General features: G+C 28.4%; 1 protein-coding gene across 3 annotated transcripts in view; it reads right to left on the bottom strand.

Moving 5' to 3' along the window:
• Positions 1-14,259, bottom strand: part of LOC142333119 (uncharacterized) — a 50,648-nt gene extending 36,389 nt beyond the window's left edge. For 2 of the 3 annotated variants that reach the window (XM_075380044.1, XM_075380043.1), the window contains exon 1: positions 13,918-14,259. The gene's annotated coding sequence lies outside the window, so the exon portion shown is untranslated. The remainder of the gene's footprint in view (positions 1-13,917) is intronic. The other variant, XM_075380041.1, reaches the window with a different exon arrangement.
• Between the last annotated feature and the right edge of the window lie 840 nt (positions 14,260-15,099).

Genomic DNA, 15,099 nt, shown 5'->3' with positions numbered 1-15,099 from the left:
TGTTCCAAAGATTTAATTTTTTATTGGAAGAACATAAGACAGTGGACATGGGAAAATGAAGCGAGATAAAGTATATGTCAATAAGCTCAATAAAACATACATAAATACTCGTAAATACATTTAATAAAACACTCACTACAAAACAAACAAAAAATTAAAAAATCACCATCTGGAAAATACCAGTTTATAAAGAAAGAATGATTAATCCCTATTGCAAATACCACTGTAAAGTAGCCTACAGATCTAATAACCCCATTATTATACGTAAAAACCAAAATAACAATGAAAAACACTGTTTGATAAATCTTGCACGTATGAAATATTAATCACAAATGCAATCACATTTATTTATATAAATAGAACAAGCAAGTCATTTAGTATTGGACTTGAGGTGCACTACAAAGCTTACATTAATACGTTCAATTTATCCAATGTATGACTGTGTTATTCAATAAAGACACGAATATATGTGGAGGCAAAACAGTTGACGAGAGGGTCAGTCAAGATACTTTCAGAATAGTATGTACATTGTAACTCTGTAATGACTTTAGTACAGCTGTCTGAGTAATATTGTTTTGCTTATATTACAAGAGGACAGCAAGTCCTCTTGAAGTTTGCAAATTAGTTGAACAGCAAGCAATAATATGTTTTTGCTTTCTGAAGGTAAAAAACCGGTCAACATTTATTGTCATCTAACCAAACAATACGGAAAAAGTTGTATGAACCACAGGAATTTTTACAAGCAGGTAGAAGAGAACTTTAAAGACTGTTGAACTTTAGCGATTGACGAACACAATTCTGACATCCATCCGATTGAAGTTTCCATTCCAGCTCTTGAAACTTGCATAGACTCTATCATCCAAAAAGACCAAAGGATTACAGTCGACATTAGAGCTAAAAAATTGCAAGTGTGGGTACAGTTGATAAAATTATCACCGAAAAACTCAAGTACCGTAAAACAAACACAAGATAGACTCCAAAAGAACTGATAGATCACATAAGGAGACAATAATACTTTGCATATGCACAATTTGCTTTGCATGGTATCAGTTAACTTATACTTTTGTTTATATGTACAAATGTGCACTCAATCTTTACTACAACACAAAATTGAAAAAAAAAACAAAGAAAACCACCAATATTAATCTCTACTAAACCGGACAATGCAACTCAATACAATACTTTGGCTTAAGACAAAGGTATTATTATTATGCCTTAATAAATTACTGAATCATTTTTAAAAAAATTCCACCAATGTATTTAAAAGATAAAAACATTTTCTTTTATGGAAACAATATTCTGTCTTAATGAATTTAAACCATATTTTTAAACCCTGAATTATCTTATCTGCATCCTGTTCAACTTGTATATAAATATGTATTTAAAAACATCATCAACTCTTCTGAATTGTTTTGTAGTAATTTTTTTAATTCACTTTTTTCTTTTTTTATATGAATTAATTAGCACAGAAGCTCTGAAGCTAGTACATGGGAATACGAAAATCAAATTTTGTAGCATGCCTAAACAGGTTTTGAACCTAGAAACTCCAGATGAAAGACTGAGACTCTGCCAAGGAGGTTGGCAGAGTCCTTGTTATTATTTCATGTGTTTATTATTTCCTTATTATTATTTCTCTTTCTTGTAAATATTTTTAGTATGGTCTTTAATCATAAATATTTTTATTCTACAATTATTTATTTTGTGATGCTGCTCAGATCAATGGTTTCCCTAGAACCACCCACACAAATAACGAAACAGTTACTTTTTTATCCATAGAATATCAATCCATTCCTACAAATATCTACAGAATGTATTATTACATAAAAAATCAGAATAAAAGATTTATTTGTCTAGTTCTTTTTTTACATATTAAAAACAAATAGTTGCGTTAAATTTTTAACATAACTCAAGAACCCGCAAAATGAAAAAAGGTATGTTATTAATAATTTTAATGCACTAAGTTCAGAATGATAGTAGAATGGTAAAAAAATTAGTCAAGTCAAATTAATTATGAATCAGGAAAATCTACAAGACAAAGTGGGTGGCCATTTTAGCACAAATACATTAAAAGAAAAAAATTCATTAGAACAGTCTTGTTTACAATCTGTCATTTTCAGTGACTTACATAAATTATAAGAACTATTTCTATTATAATTATGTATATACTGTTTAAAAAACAAATACGACAAGAAAACTTTACGACAATGCTTAGCTAAGTGCTGCTATATAAACTCATAATACTTCATTAAATCATTTGGCTGGAACAAATTGGATTGTCTCTTGATAGATCAAATTTAGCACACAAAACTATTTTCAGTAGTTTCTTGTCAATCAACGCTTTGATAAAGATAACAATGTCAAAAAAGCTGTACAATGCTGTGTATTTTCATACACAGCATCATTTTATGAAAATTTTCAAACTAGTTTCACTCCAAAATAAATACCTTAATCTTTAAGGAAACTACAAAATACAGCCTTTTTAATAAAATTATTCAAAAGTAAATGATCTTTATTTTTTTTAAAATCAACTATATGAGGGTGGTCATTAAAGTAATGAGATTAACTTTCACAGAAAAACTTAAAGCACACTGTGTCAGCCCTGCATGCGTACAAGTACTACCAGATGTGTTGTCTACTTCTCATGACATCATAATTCTAATGTTATAGCCATTGAACATCAGCGATCATGCGTGTAAAGTGACTGGGTGTCAATAAAATATCAATCAACATTACATGATTCAGTTTCATGTTGAAATATCAGCTTCCAAAAAGTACAAAATATTGAAAGAAACATTCAATTTAAGGTGTATCATGTGCAACATGTTTTCTTTGGTATGCTGAATTTTTGGCCAGACAAGAGATCATGGGAGACATGGCAAAAGCGAAAAAAAACCTCCAAAAAAAGTGAAAGCTACAGCCAGCATGAGTAAGGACATAACGATCACCCTGTTTTATCATGAGATTCATTTACCAATATCAGGTACCTACAGGAACAACTGTAAATGCTCTCTGATACATGATGTGATGAAGATAATAGACTCACTTAAAACAGAAAGCCCTGGAAAAAAATTAGAAAGAACTTTTGTTGCATCACAATAATGCATGCCCCCATATCACTCGGTCTGCAATTTTTGAATCGGAAAAAAATTAAAACAGTTTCTCACCCACCACACAGCCCAGTTGTAGCTCCATGCAACTTCTGGCTGGTACAAAGAGGTGAAGGAACTGAAAAGGTAAAAATCTGAGATGAATCTAGAAGTTGTACAAGCCGTGAAGACAAAATGGTTTCAAAATATGGCCTGGATTTTGTGTTTGAAAAGTGGATAAAATGCTGTAAGCAACGAGTTGCATTTAAAGGAGACTATTTTGAAAAGTAGCACGTAAATATAGATTGTGAATAGTTTTTTGAACAGCTGTTGTGTCATTACCTTTTAGACCGTCTCTTAATAATTCATTTCCAAATGTGTCTTGTACTACACATAGTGCATGTTTTTGTACCAATTCAAATATTATTTTTGAATCAAAAATGCTCTATCTCGCCACATTTTTAGTTATCTTTGTTTAAAGATCCCTAACATGGCATATTTGATTTATAATATAATATATATTTTGTTAAAATATTTATATAATTACAACTGCTATTTCTAGCAGTGTATAACACGTCACTGGGATTTCTTCAAAAAATAAAAATCATGTCTACCCAAATGTTCAATTGGCTATGAGACCAATAATTACTCATGGAGTCAATTTACCTATTCCAACAGCCCCACCTTCCTGGCAGGAGACTTCAGATTCTGAAGAGGATTGTTCTAAGAATACTTGTGGCGGCACAAGCTTCAAGAGATGAATTCATACCAGAGAAATAAAATAGTGAACCACTCTCATTTCACAAATTGAACTTAACAATTTGGTTCGCAAGTTGTATTTATCAAAACAGTAAACAGAACTTCTTGCTTCATGCTTGAAGGAGTGAAATTTATTGAAAAAGGATACTAAAATTTTATATTTTAAAAACAGAAATAATGACCATTTCACTAAGAAAGATCTGTTGTGTACCTGTTGTGATATAGAAGGTTTGATATCTGCTCTGAGTTTTGCTTATAATGCTGACAATTACCAATTATTCACAGACTTGTCAAAAGCAATACAGTGCTACTCCATAATTCAAACAAGAATCCTTCTGTAGCTGTAGCACATGTTGTCGGAATGAAAAAGACATATAAAAGTATGTCATTAATTTTGAAAGCAATCAATTACGACACTCGCTTATGGATTGTCTGTGGCAACCTCAAAGTTATTGTTTATCTTCTCGGTCTGCAAGGTGGCTTTACATAATACTGCTGTCTATTATGTTTGTGGGATAGTCGTGCAACAAGTAAACATTATGCGATTAAAGAGTAGCAAAAAATAAACACTTTCACTCCTGTGCAAAACAATATTAAATATGTTCCTTTAGTCAACCCTCAGCATTTTTTTGCCACCTTTACGTGTAAAATTAGGCCTGATGAAGAATTTTGTCAAAGCACTGAATAAAGAACAGGAAAGATTTAAATATTTAAGATAAGTGTTTACTAAGTTAAGCAAAGTCAAATTAAAAGAAGGAATATTCGTTGGACCTGAAATTATAAAATTACTCGATAATGCAAATTTTGACAAAAAGTGAATAACGTAGGGCTAGTGGCATGGAAGTCAATTAAGGATATAGTTCATGGTTTTCTTGGAAATATCAAAGCAGAAAAGACTGATCTTTTAGTACAAAATTTTTGTACTATAAACTATAAAAACTAAAAATTTAGGGTGCTGAATGTCATTAAAAATTCATATTTTGCATTCCCATCTTGACTTTTTCCCACCAAATTTGAGTGCTGTGAGTGATGAGCATAGATAATGCTTCCACCAAGATATACTGCACATGAAGCAGCATAAACAAGACAAATAGGACAAATCAATGATGAGCGATTACTGTTGGTTACTACAAAGAGAGGACACCCTACTGTACACAAAAGGAAGAAGTAATTTATATTAGTTCACCAACTCCAGTTTTAGGTATAGCTGTATTCTATAATCTTTTTTTTTTTTTTAGAAAGCGTAATAAAATATGAGTATATAAATTAATTATAATTAAAAAATTTATTATACCTATAAACTTGGTCACTTTCAAAATTTAATATTATTTAGCTATTCTGAAGGAAGTATAACAAACAAAAAAGTGAAAGGTGGTGGAGAAAAACCGACTTGATTTTCGGATTCAGTGCACAAAATAAATTAAAATTCACTTATAGGTATTTTTGTTCTGAAAATTTTTCTAATTTGTAAAACAATGTAATTAAAAATATAGTGCTTACATTTATTATAGTCCATAATTAACAAATTATCAATTTCTTAATAAAATCCTTAGTTAAATGCATTATTTTGTAGATTTCTTGAAGCACGTAATAACAATTTGTCATTAAATATTTGTAATTCTTTACAACAATAAATTTGATATTATTTACTTCTATTTTCCTTATTTCATAAGCCAAATGAATACAAAATTGCATACTGTGCTAAAAGAGTATATACGCAGCACATTGCTGTACTCCTGTATTCTATTTTAAAGATAATTTATCTATTTTCCTTTATAAATGTATAAATAAATACATAACATATTATTATTAATGTTAAGAATATTTTTTTAATATTCTATTTTAGGTTTTTGGTAACCAACTTTATTTGCTGATTCAAAATCCTCTTCAAGCTATTATTCCTTATAATGCTATAAAATAGAGTAAACCATCATTAATTTATGTGTCTATATAGTTTCTTATGTATCAATCAGAATAATGATTTATTTTTTGGGTAAAAAAAAGGTAATGCTACAGCATTTAACTGAATGGATGAAGAGAAACCATGGTAAAATCTTGATCACAGCAACATCATAAAATATACAACTAATTATAAAAAATAAATGCAATTAAACTTCACATTAATTAATTTTAAATAAAAATAAATTAAATAACGTTAAGGTAAGAAGATAAATACAAAATAATTCACAATTCAGAAGGTATTAACAAAAATTATTTAGACGTACATTTAAGTACACATTTAACAGGATGTACAAAATTCTTCTTTTTTTTTAATTTGTATTATTTATAAATTCACGGAAGGAGTAAATATTGTTTTCTATAAAATAAAATCTTTAATTTTATTTAAAATGCCAACAGAAACAAAGTAAAGTACGCATGGTGAAGTATTCTGTTGAAACGCAAAAACACTCCTCTATTATATGGTTTGATAAAGATAAATTTTTTTTTAGCAAAGATTATATAATATATTTATAAATATAAACACAATTATAATTTTTAATTTTCTAAATATCAGTCTACGTAATGCATTTTTACGGGCACCAAACAATGGTCTGATAATCTTTTTTTGTATCTTAACTCATTTTGACTTTCTGAGGGACCCTTAAGAAATGACATTACAGTTTGGTCATAAGCATAAAAAATGTAATAGCGATGACAATCTTAGCGTTTTATGAAGGTGCTTCAAAGCAAAACATTACTTTGATTTTCTAGCAAACAGAATCAATTTGGTTATCCCAAGAGAATTTATCATCTAATAAAATATCTGGAAACTTTGCACCGTGTACAACAGAAATACTATTATTATTAAATTATTTGGCCATATAATTGCAATGTTATATCTAAGAAATAATGTAAAGTAAATTTAAGTTTCAAACAAGTATTTTATTTTATAGCTAATATATATAACTACAACTGCCTATTTTTATTTTTAAATACTTTAAATTTTTTGGTTCTATGTATTTAATTTTACTATCCGGGGAGGGGATTTTCGCACAACCCATCGGAGTTGGGTAAGTTTTATATACTTTCTTTAGTCTATTATTTTAACTTTTATATTTTATCAACTTTGTCTGCGGTATTAGTTTTGAGTTTTATTTTGCCTTCTTGGCTTGTTTTAGTAAATTTTTATTATATAATTGATATTACGTTTACACCTTGTATAGTTTATTATTTCAGAGTTATTTTACCCTTTTACTAATAAATACCGGGCGATGATAACGCCCAGGCGTTTTTCACCCACAAACAAACAAAAAAAAAAAAAAATACTTTAAAAACAAAAAACTACTAATTTTTAGGCAAAATTTGCTTTAAATTACATATATAAGTATACGTTTAATGCAAATAGATTTAAATAAGTTATCCACAACATAAACAAATACAAAAAAAGTTCATACAATATTTTGGTAAACTTCCTAGCATCCAAACAAAAAAAAATAATCCATAAACACCTTTTTTTACCCGTATTTCATATTTTGTATTTTTGAACAGAAATTATATTTAGAAAATGAATTGGGTTAACCTAAGGATTTTTAGCTTTTTTTAACCCACTGGGTTGGTCTAATGATGAATGCATCTTCACAAATCAGTTGATTTCAAAGTCGAGAGTTCTAAGGTTCAAATCCTAGTAAAGGCAGTTTACTTTTATACGGATTTGAATACTAGATCGTGGATACCAATGTTCTTTGGTGGTTGTGTTTCAATTAACCACACATCTCAGAAATTCACACTGTACAAGACTACACTTCACTTACACTCTTACATATATCTTCATTCATCCTCCAAAGTAATACCTGATGGTGATTCCTGGAGGCTAAACAGAAAAAGGAGAGAAGAAACTATTTTTTTTTAAATTCCAAGAAGATAGCAGTTTTGGTATAATAGGTAAGCAGAACTTCAATATTTAATCTTCAAAATCAAATGCAGTTTAATTTTAAGCGATGCACTTGATAAAACCATTATATTCACGCACTTGATAATGTTATGTTCAGTATCTCATTAAAAAAAAATATTACATACGTAAATTAATAATGGACTGTTTCATTAAATTTTGTAAACGTGTATCAAATACTTGGGTTTTCACTTGTTAGATCAGATAGGGTACTAAATTTACAGACTTTATTTAAACCTAACTTTTAATCTGTACTGAACTAAAAATAATAACTAAATGTAAAAATCTTACATATGAAATAATTGTATGGTATTTGCCGACAAAGAAAGGGGAGCTCTAAAATCACTAAGTGCTTACATTTTACTTAAATTATCACTTTCGGTACCCACGCACTCAAATACTGATTAAATAAACGTTTTTTAAAGCAGCATTATGCAACAAAAAGATAAAATAATAGTTTGGTTACAAGGAATTACAGATCAGATATATATTATTTATATTATAAATAAAAGAAGATCCTCCCACAAAAAATTTAGCACATTTTAACAAACACAACCAGAGCTGAGATTATCAATCTAACAGTTTTAATATTACAATTCCGATCGACAAATGAATTTTCTTTCTCCATCTCTGCATTTGAGTCTGGAAAAAATATTTACTTATTTACTATCGCATCAATGTCTGCCGAATTTACTCTGGAATTTTTAATAATAAAAAGTTATTTTTAATTTAAAAATAACAAAAGATGGAACGTACATGGTAAATATATTTAAATAATCGATAGAAATGAACATCTCATTTATTAAAAGTTTAGCCAATATTTACTACAAAGTTAATGGCTATCACGTAGAATGTTAAAACAAATGTAGAGATGGTAAACAAGTAGGAGGCATCTCTAAACTATTCTGAATTAATAAAAAAAAAACTACTAATTTAAAAATGCGTACCATAATTGGGAGAATTCCTCTTATTTTCCACATACAAACTGAATTTGGCATATTTTCTAGCAGGTTATATATTATTATTAAAACCACAGTTACTAAAAATTCTACGTATGAAAAGGCACAGATGTTAATGATGTATAAAGCTGTACACACAGTTTACCATAGCCAGAAGGAAGTTTTTCCTCCTAAGATAGAAGTGTTTCCATAACTTGAAAAAATTAATTAATCAAATGAAAGGGGATTTTCAAATAAGAGAAATTAATTAATTTTGATGAGGATACCTTCAAGTAACTAAATAAAACTTCCTATGTTTATGACTGTTTACTGTCAATGAATTTAAAAACACTAATTTAAAAAAAAACAGTGAAGTTTCTGCATCTTGTTTAACATATAAATATGAGGTGCGAGATATCAAATGTGCAGTGTCCACATAGTTTCATGTATACATATTAATACAATTTCTTTAAAGGTAAGTTTTAATAAACTTAAAATAAACTCTAAAATTTAATAAAAATATGCTCAAATAATTTTCATTAATGTCTTATGAAATGCGATTTACGTGGTAGTTGTTTTTCATACTTTACATATTTATTTTAATATTATTCACGTGTTTACATTTTAAATTATTAATTTGTGCTTCAGTCAATCTATTTCTTATTTCATAATTAAATGTTCACTGTGATACTACTCCGATCAAGCTTTTATTTCCTTTGATTCATCCAGGCAAGCTTTTTTTATCTGTGGAATAGCATATCTACTCAATCCCAATATGTAATATTATGTAACATTATGCACCAATCATAAAAAAATTATTTATTTATTACAGAAATACACGAGTTTAGCTTTCTTAGAGTTAATTTTTAAAAAAAAGTCATTCATCTCACCCTCTGAAGCAATACCTAATGGTGATCCTGGAGGTAAAAAAAAAAAAAAAAAAAAAAAAATACTAAGAATATTAACAACCTCCCCTCCTGCAAGTACAAAAAAATGGCAGTAGGCAGCTGATCTTTTTATTTTTTTTTGTAATGAATAACAGTACAGCAGAAAACACTTTTTGAAAACTTTTCAGTTGGGGCTGCTTCCAGATATTAGAGAATTCACGTGGTGCTACTGGATAGGTAAAATTATAATAACTATCAAAAACTAAAAAAGGAAAACATTTTTGGCCTAGCAAACCAAGTCTTAGCAGAAAAAACTACATACTTCTGGAAGCGCTAACTATAAACAAAGTATCAAAAATGGATATTTTAATGAAAAAAGATTATCTTTAAGGTAGAAAAATCACTAAAGCTGTGCATTTGGATCACGGGCCACAGCATAATTGGGCAAGAGACCAGTCAGATAAGTCAAAGACGCAAAACTTACATAGGTACACTAAATGTAAATTCAATGTTGAAATTTGGAAAGCAGATGGGAATCAATAAATAGAAAGACACAAAAAAAATATTACAAGTACGTAGTAAGGACATGACAGAACATAACATAAAACAGGAAACGATCAACAATAAACATGAGTACAGATCAAGAGGTTTCAAGACTGTGCAAAGACAAAGAAAACAGAACCAAACATCTTATCAGAAAAATTAAAAGAAAAACCCAATCGAGAGGATGAGAAAGTAAAAAAAGATGAAAAAGAGAAAAAAATGGGAAGATGAAAAAGTGCTTGAAAAAGAAATAAAGTACTTAATGAGGTTCACAGCAAGCTGTAATGAACAAAACACTAACAGTTGCAATTGTAATGGTTAATGTAGCCGATTCTACAGTTCTGGCTTCAGTAGTGTTAATATAATTTGAAAAAAGCGAAATGTCCAAAACTTAACAGAGCTTACATGGAAGCTAAAATCATTTGCATATTCTCAAGCCAAATTTATCAGTTTATTTATCGATTAATAACTATTTCTTTTTTTATTTATTGTTAATTTTGTTATTTTTACTTTTTGCAGCGTTTACTCGTGACAAATAATCAAGATGTCCAACTAGGTGTGGGTTTTAAATACAATTTTTGTTAAAATGATTTTTATGGTAATTTTCCTTTCAAATTTAACATAGCTTTTTACTAGCTTTATTTTAGCTTTTTACTTTTTTTAGATCATTTAAAATCAAATAACAAGCTTTTTAAGTAATTACTAGGATATTTAGGTAATTTTACTGGGTAATATTAAAGTAATTATCAGCCTATTTTAGGTAATTACTCAAAGGTAAGCTGATAAAATATTTTAATTTCAGGTAACATAATAAATTTTCTTTATGGAAATTTACAAAGCCTTGAACTTGCTCAAACAATAGGTAAAGAACAACAACAATGTCAACAGCAAAACGATTCATCGTAATCAGATAGCTATGAGCTTAGAATAAAAACAACTGACAACACAGTTGTAATTCTTACCCTTCATGTGGCTTTTTTCTGACACACAGCTTACACACACAACTTAATTTAAAATATTCATAATTTTATTTAAATATATTTTTTATACAGCAGTACATCAGTGCTACACTAGTGCTCCTTGTGGTGACAGAGGGTGCACTACTGATGCAGTGTACCCACTTAACTACTAGTTCAGAGCATTTTTTGGGGTGGGAGTGCGTTTTGGAAATTTTTTTCAAATATTATTTTTTAATTAACAAATGTGCCTACAAAATATAAGACCTTAATTAGGTGAAATCTCGAGATACTAAGGAAGACCTTGCTCCACAGCCTCATCCTCTTGACCTTTTAAGTTGAAAATTTAATAGCATCATATGCCGACACACAGAAGTAATCTGAACAAATTTTGTCAAAATTGGTACAGTAGTTCTGGAGATATAAGGTCTGACACACCGAACACATATACGTGCCTACGAACATCCAAAAAATTTCCATCTGGTGTTATGGGTTCCTTAGGTGTCAAAACATAAAGATCATGTGAGAACCACATATGCCAAAATTAGACCAATTACAATACTTTCCTTTCTACAGCTATAGCTCTGCTACAGCGCTAGACAGGAAAGTAAAATGTTTGCATACTTTTAAACATCTACACAATATAAATTCATATATAAAATTAAAATGCTGTTATTCAGATATAAGTATCCAAAGTGAATAACAAGTACTACATTTTTCACAAACAAATTATTGAACAATAAAACTTCAGACAGCCATATAAGAATTTGTATGCAGTCTCAACACCAAAGAGTTTCTATTTTTATTAAAATTAATTTATTGCAGAATAGGTATAATTATTTTCCAAACACTATTACTACAACTTAACAAATATATTTTATGTTAAGATATAAATAAATAATGGATCAAAGCCAAAACAGTAACAAGTTATTCCTATGCATTGCAAAGTTTATAATTTTTCTAAGTTCACTTATTTCAAAAAATAAAATATAAATTATCTCTTAGATGAAATGTAACCCTTAAAAAAACAGACACTATATGCAATTGGCAACTAGGACTGCAGTAATGTATTTAAATAGCACATGATAAAATAGCATTTGTATTTCAGTTAGGAGAACAAATCACATTGGAAATATTTTAACTACTATCTAATTGAATAATTCTTTGCAGTCACGACAGAGAATAAATGTTTTAAATAATAAAATGTCAAATAATTATTAACAGATATCTATTCTGATAATTTTAAAATTATTTTATGCTTATAAAAAATTCTCAGATACTTTATTGACATGATTTTTTAATAAGATAAATCCTAGAAAATTTTTTTTTAGCATTGATCCTTAAAAGGCCTAATTTAAATTAATCAATCAAGACCTAATTCATAAACACTTTAAAATTTTCAAATATTTATTGTAGTGTTATACAGATCTAACTGACTCAAATTACTAACGCTTTCATTAAAAAAAAAAAAAAAATCACACTGACTACCAACACATTGAAAAATGTAGTAATCTAGTTTTATTCAAATTAAACTAGCAGTAATCGCACACTAAATATCAAACTTAAGAGATTAAATACACATCCATTTAGACATACAGGCACTACACACAACAGAATCAAGTTTTTTAAATCAATCAATAGAAATAGAACAGCAAGATATTAACCGTAACAAGTAAATTTTACATTCACTACACAAAAACTGAAATATGAACAATATAAAACATACATACACAGTTATTTCGATAAAAACAATTAATAAATAAATATTTTCAATATGCAGGGAATAAACACGTTATTTAATTACATACATAAAGAGATGTCCTAACCTTTCTAAGATAGGCACCATTAACAATAATGCAATTGAATATCCAAAATGGAATTATTAATAATAAGTCTACAAATTAATTAATGTCTCTTTCAAAGAGGTGGTTAAAAAAAGTGTATTTTTATAAATGAGTCATAATAAATTAAGTTTTATGCAATTCATTGTAAAATGATATAAAATAAAAAATATTATACAAAAAGGGTTTATTCAGAAAAGGATCGTAAAGCAAGATCATTAAGAATGACTAAATATTGGAAGAAAGTAAAAGCTAAGAACTTAAAGGCCAAAAGATCGGCAAAAAAGACTTGAATTATTCTGACTAAAGTGGTCCTTTGCGGCCTTAAAAAAAAAAAATATTATGGTTTAATGTTCTGACAGTGCTTGTAAGTTCATACTAACACCTGCACAGATTTTAAAATTTACAGGGGAAAAATAAAAAATCTTATTGCAACTAATCCAATGGATGTATAAAGAACCCTAGTTAATTCATATGATAATGTAAGGGAGTAATTTTTAGTATTAATAGGACACATTTTTTTGATCAATAAAGCTGATAACTGAAAATAGCGGTTACAGCAAATATATAAAAATGTAAAGATTGTCACAGAAAATAAGTAATTGAGAAAACAACTGAATGAATAATATTGAAAAAATAATTCAAGATTTAGGTATAACTAGTATTTCATAAACATATATTTGTATATAAAAAAACACGTTACATAACGTTCACTGAATAAAAAAAACAGGTATGTAACATATTATTAAATAAAGAAGATACACAGATAGAAAGGTTAGATACCCAGGAAATTATTCAAACATTTTACCATGGGTCTACCAAAATAATAAATCTGAAAGAACAGACACACATAATAACAACAGAATGTAACCCGAAACAAGAAAAATCATGTAAAACAAAACTGTATACAGAATTTCACCGGTAATGAAAACAAATCTACAAAAATAATGCAAAAAAAGTAATTGTAATCAAATTATAAAATAAAAATAAGAAATTATACAAATAGAATCATACTTACTTGTATGTTAAACCATCTCCATTGTTAAACAACTGTGCTCCGCTTAATCCATCCTGAGGAACGTGTTCAGGACCACCGTTAACTACATGACCTGCCATACTACTAACTCGAATAAAAGAACTATAAAAAATATTTATATACGTGAAATTTAAATAAACCTATTAAAACTACGTTATATCATACCGACGAACTCCTTAGAAGACACGACTCTAACTTTGTTCACTTACATAACAATGAACTTGTAAGCATACCTAGGTCTTCACACCTAACCTGCTTTAACACGTGGAGATTCAAAACGCCACCAGAGGCGTGCTATACGATACATCGTTTTCTTATAGCGTCAAATACTCAGTGTGTAAACTTACACGCCATAAATTGTCGGTGATTTAATCGGCTATCACCGACTATAAATAATTATACAGTCATTCTTCATTTATTCTGTAAATAATGAAAAAATGTGATAACTATTAAATCATAAATTAAATTTCACAAAACATTTTGTATTTTGCATAAAGCTCAAAATGCAATCGTAAATATGATGCTTTGAGATGAATAAATATAATGTATTCGCATGACCAATTACGATAATTTTTCGTTGTCAATAAAAACTTTTAGTAATTGACATTTAAATTTATTATAAAAAACTTACTGCAGTAATTTTCATTATTTTTTTTATGATTTCGTTTATAGCACGACACCACCAATCATGAGAAAAAAATGTAATAGTTACCAACCTCAATAAAGGAAAAAATCCAATTTCAGTAAAACTAAATCAAATCATATTCTGTTTCTTAACTGAACTGAAATCATTATTGCAAATTCCACCAAAATTTAAACGACAATCGGTCCTGTAAATCATATATTTACGTTGTTCATCACACCAACAGACTGTTTCATTGTAAACAATATACTTCAAGTAAAGAAATTTTGATGCTTCTAGTAGAAGCATAAGGACTACTTTAAAATTAAAGGCAACTTGTAATTTTTTTAAATTTAATTCAATAAACCAAATGAAAAAAATTACAAATACAATATTTGTGCATCTATATGGTTTCCCTACATAATTACATCGTTTTCTGAGCACATTTCATATTGAAAAATTATAATTTTTTTACATTACTGCTGGAATTTTAATCAGTTTATCCCTTTTTTAACCTCCAGGACCATCATTAGGTATTGCTT

The sequence above is a fragment of the Lycorma delicatula genome, chromosome 12 (assembly GCF_047948215.1).
Source record: "Lycorma delicatula isolate Av1 chromosome 12, ASM4794821v1, whole genome shotgun sequence".
NCBI classification, from domain to species: Eukaryota; Metazoa; Arthropoda; class Insecta; order Hemiptera; family Fulgoridae; genus Lycorma; species Lycorma delicatula.
Note: the sequence above shows the minus strand (reverse complement) of the source record. Positions and strands in the feature narration are given on the sequence as shown.